Source organism: Lissotriton vulgaris, chromosome 10, assembly GCF_964263255.1.
Source record: "Lissotriton vulgaris chromosome 10, aLisVul1.2, whole genome shotgun sequence".
Lineage (NCBI taxonomy): Eukaryota > Metazoa > Chordata > Amphibia > Caudata > Salamandridae > Lissotriton > Lissotriton vulgaris.
Genome location: NC_141698.1, coordinates 477,710,007 through 477,718,808, shown reverse-complemented (window position 1 = coordinate 477,718,808; position 8,802 = coordinate 477,710,007). Strand labels below are relative to the sequence as shown.

The following is an 8,802-nucleotide window of genomic DNA, read 5'->3' as shown; positions in this document are numbered from 1 at the left end:
CCCAGTCACAGATCTGGGTTTAATCCATCGTTATTTTGCTCACCAAGCCACCCGAGTTCAGACATGGCCATATGCAAATCAGTCTTGACCCTGTGCCTCATGGGAACCATCCAGCCCGAACTGCCAAGCCATGTCTTCCCTGGACCAGAATCAAGCATCCTAGGACCGGTTTCTGGCTATCAGTTATCTTCAGCAAGGATAGCTTGACTCCAGTGGCTTAGTGAGCACGGGACCCATGTCTGGGCATACCCTTCCCATATAGGGTGAACAGCAAAACACGCAAGTTGATGGACGGAATGTTGCACAATGGCAAAACATTCACCCCCAGTCACATATCTGGGTTTAATCCATCGTTAATTTGCTCACCAAGACACCCCAGTTCAGACATGGCCATATGCAAATCAGTCTTGACCCTGTGCCTCATGGGAACAGTCCAGCTCGAACTTCCAAGCCATGTCTTCCCTGGATAGGAATCAAGCATCCTAGGACCGGTTTCTGGCTGTCAGCTCTCTTCAGCCAGGATAGCTTGACTCCAGTGGCTTAGTGAGCACAGGACCCACGTCTGGGCATACCCTTCCCACGTAGGGTGAACAGCAAAACACACAAGATGATGGATGGAATGTTGCACAATGGCAAAACATTCACCCCCAGTCACAGATCTGGGTTTAATCCATCGTTATTTTGCCCCTCCAAGCCACCCCAGTTCAGACATGGCCATATGCAAATCAGTCTTGACCCTGTGCCTCATGGGAACAGTCCAGCCTGAATTGCAAAGCCTTGTCTTCCCTGGACCGGAATCAAGCATCCTAGGACAGGTATATGGCTATCGGCCGTCTTCAGCCAGGATGGCTTGACTCCAGTGGCTTAGTGAGCACGGGACCCATGTCTGGGCATACCCTTTCCACATGGGGTGAACAGCAAAACACACAAGATGATGGACGGAATGTTGCACAATGGCAAAACATTCACCCCCAGTCACATATCTGGGTTTAATCCATAGTTATTTTGCTCACCAAGCCACCCCAGTTCAGACATGGCCATATGCAAATCAGTCTTGACCATGTGCCTCATGGGAACAGTCCAGCCCGAACTGCCAAGCCATGTCTTCCCTGGACCGGAATCAAGCATCCTAGGACCGGTTTCACTTAAGCACATGGTTTGGGGCAGACTATGTTCCAGTGCTTGCACATGAAAGGATTACAAATGAATTAACGTCATAAAGAAAAATGGATGAAACGGCGTGCGCACTGTCACCTTCTTTTTGTAATATATCTTTGACTGCCTCCTTCAACATGTTGCACCCATTGATTACAGCAAAGAACTTCAGAAAGACTTAACAATTACGACGTTGTCACAAGAGAGACCACTGAGAAGAACATTTTCCTTAGAAACGATTCTGACAAACTACGTTTGAAACATGATGGTAGACTGTGGTTTGCTTATGCATTATTCAAGCAGTTGTAATGTACGAGTTAGCAAATCTACTGTTAACTTAGACAGATAAATTATGAAAATCACTAAACGCAGGACATATACACAATTGACGTTATGGATGACATATAGGGGTGGGCGGGGAACTTAAGTCCGATACTAATGAGATTAAATGAACATCGTTTTGGGTAATGACATATAAAAAAGGTTAGTTGTACTTTACATTGAGGCGTGAAATAAGGGAAACTAAGTTAGGTATGGGATTCGTAGTACTGCAGATCGTAGTAGCTTATGTGAATGGATGACCTTAAAGGGCGGTGCTAAATGAAACGTGGAAAGTGAGTGTTATATAGAACAACAGTACCTAGTTTTCAACATGCAGGAATTTCTAGTAAGGGAGCTCATGTAAAGATTTGATTCAGGGTTCTTGTATAAAGTAGGAAACGTGTTTGTAGACGCAGCGCGTAATGAAAGAAACATGGTAGTTAGCAATCAGCGGAGAAAGGGTTACAGACATGGGTGGAAAACATCTAAGGCCTTGAAAACACAGCACATAAAAAGAAAGTAGCATTTGGATGGTGTAAAGACCTACTTTTCTGTATGTTTTGGTGCTTCTGTCAGTCACCAGGCCATTACTTTAGTATTTCACAATACTTACCCAAGAAAGGAATAAACACTGACAACATAAAAGACCATTGCCAAGGAGCTCGCAATTAACAACAAGTCACAACACCTCCCCATCCGAGAGGGTAAGCAGCAAATCACAACACCTCCCCATCTGAGAGGGTACACAGTGCATGCTCCTCCTAGCAATGTATTGGATAGAATAATTAGAATTTAGACATCCCTGCTGGGAGCCGATTTCCCTTCCATATCAACAACTACCCATTAGAGGGGAATCGCCCACCCTTCTGTAAGTACTTGGTAAAAAAGGGGCCTGACCTTCCTTCACAAGGAATAAAGACAAATGATATGCTTCAAGGGTTCTTTATTACATGATAATAGGATGACAAAAGAAAGAAATAACTAAACATCACAGTAAACATTAGCAGCAATCATCAACACATACATAGTGCCCGAAAATAAAAAACATAGTTAGATATAATAAGAACACATGGAACACCTCACCATAATCTTAGGCATCTTTGCATCTGAAGAAGGGTCCGTCTCTATTTCCCTCTCTGGTTGGGTCAGGACTCTCTGTTCCACAAACACGACTGCACGTCTGCACCGTGATGTATCATCAGACCGCCAAACCACCAGCCCAACATCTCACCCTTTCTCGGACCCCCTTTCTCTAATATAGAATGCAGCTCTCCATCGAAGTTTCTAGAAAACTCCGCCTACAGTTCTCACTGGATTCCTGTACCACCTTGTACCAAGAGAACACAACAAGCAGCTAGCCAAGCGTTTTGCTATGATTCCGGCATCGAGTGAGCACATTCCTCCGACAAGAACCGGTCCTCTCTGGTTCACTACTGGTGAACAACACATGGAAACTAAAATATAACCTCTCACCTACAGAGGCTCAGAGGATGGCTCCAGTTTAGAATATGGAGTTGCTCAAGAATAGGCCTCTACTACTGCAAGGAGCCAAAATTAGTCATAAAATCATGCCAAAGCCAATAGGCAAGCCCTGCCATTAAGCAAGATGAAGTCACAAACAGGCCTAAATATCACTAAATTAGGCTAAAATATACTGAGATGGTAGTGGGCAATGGTCATACTCAAGCCACTTATCCATAAAAATAGCTCAGTCAATACAGATGGTTATTAGCTTGGCGAGAAGGTGACTTCCGCAATGGATTTTGAAGGTACTGGAGTGAAAATGACGATTCTTTGTTTGGTAACAACCAGAGTAGACAGATGGTTTTCGTACATATGATTAAGGGGATTGAGTAGTGAGGTCAAACATGAGGGAGCAAGTAACATAGGAAAGGATGTTTTGGAAAAGGTGGGGCTTGAGTATCGTCTTAGCATTAGCGAAACGCTATGTTCTTAGCAGGAATACGCCGATTGCAGGGTGAACTGTTTGGTTTAAAAACGGCTTTTTTATATTTAAGTGTAGTAATCTATATACTCAAGTGGTTCATATACACAGCCTAACAGCAATGCTTTGAATTTATAGAGTACCCCTGACGAAGGGAAGGAAAAGGCCCGAAATGCATTGGTTGTTAAGGATGAATTAATGAGGAATACATATGTTTACTCAATCCTTCGGAATGCCCCGATTACTTACTGGTAATCTTCATTACTCCGAGTTAGTCTTCCTCGCCACATGATATACAAAGTGAGCTTCAGCTCCACACCAGAACCCTCCAAAGAAAAAAAAGAGTCAGCCTCCCATGCCTCCCATCCCTTCCCAAGATAGCCGACCCATTACCACCTGACCTCTATAAGAGGCGGGCCGGCCCAACCCATCAGCCTGAAACTACCAAGCACAACATGAAGCCGATAGCCAGACAGGGAGGGAGGGATGGGGACTCATGTGGCAAGGAAGACTAACTCGGAGTAATGAAGATTACCGGTAAGTAATCGGGGCATTACCTCCTCGTTAGTCTTCCTCGCCACATGATATACAAAGTGAGCACATACCAAAGCCAAGCGGCTTCATGGAACCTCACAAAAGACCAACGGGCCAGAAGGGGACGCCCAGAAACAAAGGGCAAACCCACAGAACAGACGAGTGGCAGGGCCACCCAAGAGAGGCAACCACGAGCAGCAAAACCAGCGCGGGACAGAAAAATACCGGGAAGCCCGGAAAAAAACGGACCCCCGAGAGACGAAGTGACGGCCGAAAAAAGAGAACGCCCCGGCCAAAAGGCCGAAGGAAGACAGAGAAGGCACGGAACCAGACTGCACGGAGCCAACAGCATCAGCCAACAGGCCCCAGAGAGACAGTCGAAGGCCGGTCAAGGAAAACACACCAAGACCGCCCACAGAGAGCCAAAGGCGAGAGGGGAGCAGTACAACACCGCCTGGGTGACCCACCCAGAAGGAAGCAACACCTACCACAAGAAATCAGGCAGGCACAGGGCAAAAAACAGCCCAGGTCCGCCTACCCACCGAAGGGCGGAAGGGACCAGGCCCAAGGCCAAGTCAGCAGACGGAAGGAAAAAATGCACTGAAGGAAACCCCAAACAAGAGCAACCGAGAAGCGCAGTGACCCAAGACTGCCCACAGACCCAGGGCTGGGCGGCCAGCATCCCCGGGCACCCACAAGGGGAAGCCGGGGCAGAAAAGAAAACCTGCACCCATGGAGGCAGAACAAGAGCCGATCTGGCCGGAGCCAGGAGAAAACAACTCAAGGAGAAAAAATAATAATAATGTTCACCCCACAAAAATGAATAAAGGCACCACATAGGACACCCTCGAAAATACAGGCAGGCCAACGGCCAGTGTAAGCCGGAACTACCAGAGGTACAAGACAAACCAATGAGCCACAGCACAGCGGAGGAAGGACAGCACAACAGCGCCAAGACAACCCGGGCGAACCCCGCAAGCACCCCAGAGAAAGACAGCCCAGGAGGGCAACAGAAAGCCCCCACAGGGTCGGAGCCAAGGAACGTGTGACAGCAACGCGAACAACCAAGCCAAGCCGATGGAAGGGAAGGTCCCCAGGAACCGGGAAGGGGGAAGAACAGAAAAAACCACAGGGGCAAGAAGGAAATGCGAAGCACAAGACACGGATCCCACCAGAAAGACACCCCTCAAGGTGCAAACCAGTCCAGATCCGGCAACCACCCAGAGCAGATGAGAACAGAGGCACACATAGCAAGAACGGCCATGGGGCCCCGGAATACCAAGAGAAATCCGGAGAGCAGAACTCCGCCCATGTAGCCCGACGGACGACCGAGCCAAACCCCATGGTGGCACGAGGCCAAACAGGAAGGCGCAGAACAAAGAAAAATAGGGCAGCAGCCGCCACCCAGAAGAAAAAAATACACCAAAACCACCGCCAAAGCCGGAAAGGCCAGACCGGCCCAAAGGCCAGAGACCTGCCGGCGGAGGAAAATGGCCAGAATAGGCAAGCACCCAACCAGGCACCAACCAGGCCCGACCATGTAGTGTAGTATCCAAGGGCCCACCCGGAACCCCCAGAGGATGCCAGTCCAGGACAGACGCAGCAACACCACGGAGAGCCTCCCACAGGACAAACACCAAGAACCCAGAAGGGAAGGGAAGGAAACGAAACAGGGACAAAGACAGCAAGCACAAGGAAGCCATGGCCCAGCGACACAACCCACAACAGGACAGGAAGATAAATCTCAGCCCAAAAAGGACGAAAACCAAGCCCATCTTAAAATGGAACGCTTCACGAATTTGCATGTCATCCTTGTGCAGGGGCCATGCTAATCCTCTCTGTATCGTTCCAATATTTGTATATGTGCTGCCGAAGCGAGCACCCGCACCAAGATGGTCAATGAGGCAGAGCTGGCAACGAAATATACCAACAACCACACGTAAAGCGCACAACCACCCGGAAGGGAGTCAAGGCGCAGGGGGCCGTCACGGAAACTGAGCAAGTCACATAGGCAAAAAAAAATTAAACAGTACAGGACACCCCGACAGGATGCAAACCCATTGTCGACGGAGAGCCGGTAACCCCAGAATCAACACAGAGTCAAATGCCTACGGACACTGGAAGCACACAGCGAACCAGTGGAAAAAAAAACAGACACAAGGAACAACAGATGCCTATTGCCACCCAACGTAACACAGCACATGGAAGCCAACAACTCCCATCCAGGGACCAACCAGGACCATGTGCAACTACTGAGATAGGACAAAATCAGGTGCCTACAGGGAGGTATGGCCGCAGGCCCATTGACCCAGAAAAGGACGATGGAGCCGCCGAGTGCAAAATCAGGGAACATTCACAGAGTGCCGGAGTGGACACAATAATCCAGTGAGCCATCAAGCAAGAGCATAAGCATAACGAGCCAGAGCATGCGTCCGGAAGACCAGGAGCGAACCAGTTCAGAGGGAAACCCGAACAGCTGGAAGAGGAGCGCCGATGACCCATAACAATACAAGGGAGACCGTCCAAAGAAAGGCAACCTGCGAAAACATGGAGGGAAACCGGGATGCCAAACCGGGAGCCAAATATAAAACCTGAACATCCGAACTCCACATGGTAGCCGTACGCTCCCAGAAATGTCACCATGCTAATAAACAACACAGGATATAACGACGGCACGGGACGGCCCTCGTAGGAATCGTCGTACTGTGAGAGCCTATGCCACCCGAGGCTCAAGACTTACCAGAGTGCCACAGCACCTTGGACCCTGCCAAAAAACACAAGACACACCACAGAGCAACAGCTACATGGAGAGTGAATAAAGCACAGGACAGACATAAATAAATGTCGAACACCCCGGAAATGGTGCCGGAAGAAAACCAGACCCGAAGCCCCCACAGAATCACGGGTATACAGGCAAGCACCCACCTTCACCTGTAACAGACCCTCGACGAGCCTGGAAGGTACAAGACGGAAGATGTCAAATGAGAAACAAAGAATATCTGCAGGAGAAACAAGCCATAAAGCGGGAAGGCAAGGGGATACCTGGCAGAGCCCATAACTGCACCCAACAAAGCAGGCCATTGAAAATGACCGTGCTAACCTGCTGAATAAACAGTAAAAGCGAAATGAATCACCAAAATCGTGTCAGCCGGGGTCCGAACAGTGAAACCTGCAGCCCGGAACCAGGCACCCCAGCCACTGAGCCACAACCATTCCACCGCAGATGCAGATCCAAGAGAGAGGCTGAATAAAGCACCGGACAGTGGAGAACATGGCACAGTCACGAACGCCGAACGCGAATCAGCATTGACCACACGAGGCGTAGTGAAACAAAATAAAAAAATCAGGGCATATGTGCATTACATGAACTTGCAATGACACCCGCGTGTAAAAATGTACTACAGCCGATTCCAAGACCTAATTTGTCAGAAGCATGGAACCTCACAACTGTGCCGAAACCTAGGATTGAACCCGGGACCATTTGAACTACAGCCCAACGCTCTCCCAACTGAGCTATTTCACCCCGCTTCCGACAGCAGAGGCCAGACACTGAAAGTAGAGTGAGCCCTCAGGAGAAACAGCAAACCAGCCAAGCAAAAAGGAGGACAGAATCCCTAGCAAGGGCTGTAATTACACAGAGTAGAAACACTGACACGTATAGAAAAGGAACCATGAAAAAAAACTCAGCAGCCCCAGGCGAGGTAGAAACACACTCACGGGAGTACACTGACCAACCGCAACCCGCCCGGGCAACGGCAGCAACCAGCTGGAGGAAGCCGACCCGGCCAAACCCGAAGGAAGCCGAAGGCATCTGGCCCCGCCCCCGGACCGGGGCGAGGGAAGCATGGGGAAACGGAGGACGAAGCAGCACCCGGCCGCGCCCCTGACCCCCAAACACCAAAAGAAACAGACGGGAGAAGAAATGAGCCCGGCCTCCCCAACGGAACGCAGCCGGAGGCAGTTCCAAGGAAAAAACGCCAACCCCCGCCCCCCAGGCAGCGCCGAGGATGGCAGGAAGTGAGTTAAACACACCCCGAGGGCAAGCAAGTACAACTCCCGGCGCCGGTGAGGGAACCGCACTCCACGGACTTGCCAAGACACACCATAGACGGCAAAGCACGCACATAGCCGCGCCTCCAACCCCTATGAAGGATCCCCAGAAGCGGGCGTGCCGACAAACATAAGCCCAGCCTAGAGTGCGGCACTTGCACATTAAAAAGACACGCTAAACGTATGGCAGGCACTGGGGAGAACAAGTAATATCAACACAGGATGAGCCGTTATCAAAGACGGCAGCTCCGACCGCCATGCCAATCCGTCTCCTACAATGTTCCAGCCAAGCCAACAATGTAGGGACACAGGGATCCAAACCCGCAAACACGAGGCAAACATCCCCTCAGCGGATGGAAACAATCCACAGCATGACAGTGCAAGGCGAGGGGAGAAGGGCACAAGCAGAGACCCAAACCCTGCCCGCCCCCCCTATTGACCCCTGGCCCGCTAAAGCAGAGTCTAACCGGGCCCAAAATGAGACGGGGGGAAGGAAGGGGGGGAGTCCAAAAGCACCAGAGTCCGCTAGCGCAGGACCACCAGCCAAGGACCCAAGCTCCTGCTACAGCAGAAACCACTTACCTGAAGACGCATCTGTAGAGAATGATGCGCAGAACTAAAAAAACAGGCTGATGGGTTGGGCCGGCCCGCCTCTTATAGAGGTCAGGTGGTAATGGGTCGGCCATCTTGGGAAGGGATGGGAGGCATGGGAGGCTGACTCTTTTTTTGCTTTGGAGGGTTCTGGTGTGGAGCTGAAGCTCACTTTGTATATCATGTGGCGAGGAAGACTAAGGAGG

At 50.1% G+C, this 8,802-nt stretch overlaps 1 non-coding gene across 1 annotated transcript; it reads right to left on the bottom strand.

The window, feature by feature from the left end:
- Nucleotides 1-5,730: 5,730 nt before the first annotated feature.
- Nucleotides 5,731-5,837, bottom strand: LOC147685427 (U6 spliceosomal RNA). The gene has a single exon (XR_015300787.1). It is a non-coding gene; the product is annotated as a U6 spliceosomal RNA (small nuclear RNA).
- Nucleotides 5,838-8,802: the final 2,965 nt, after the last annotated feature.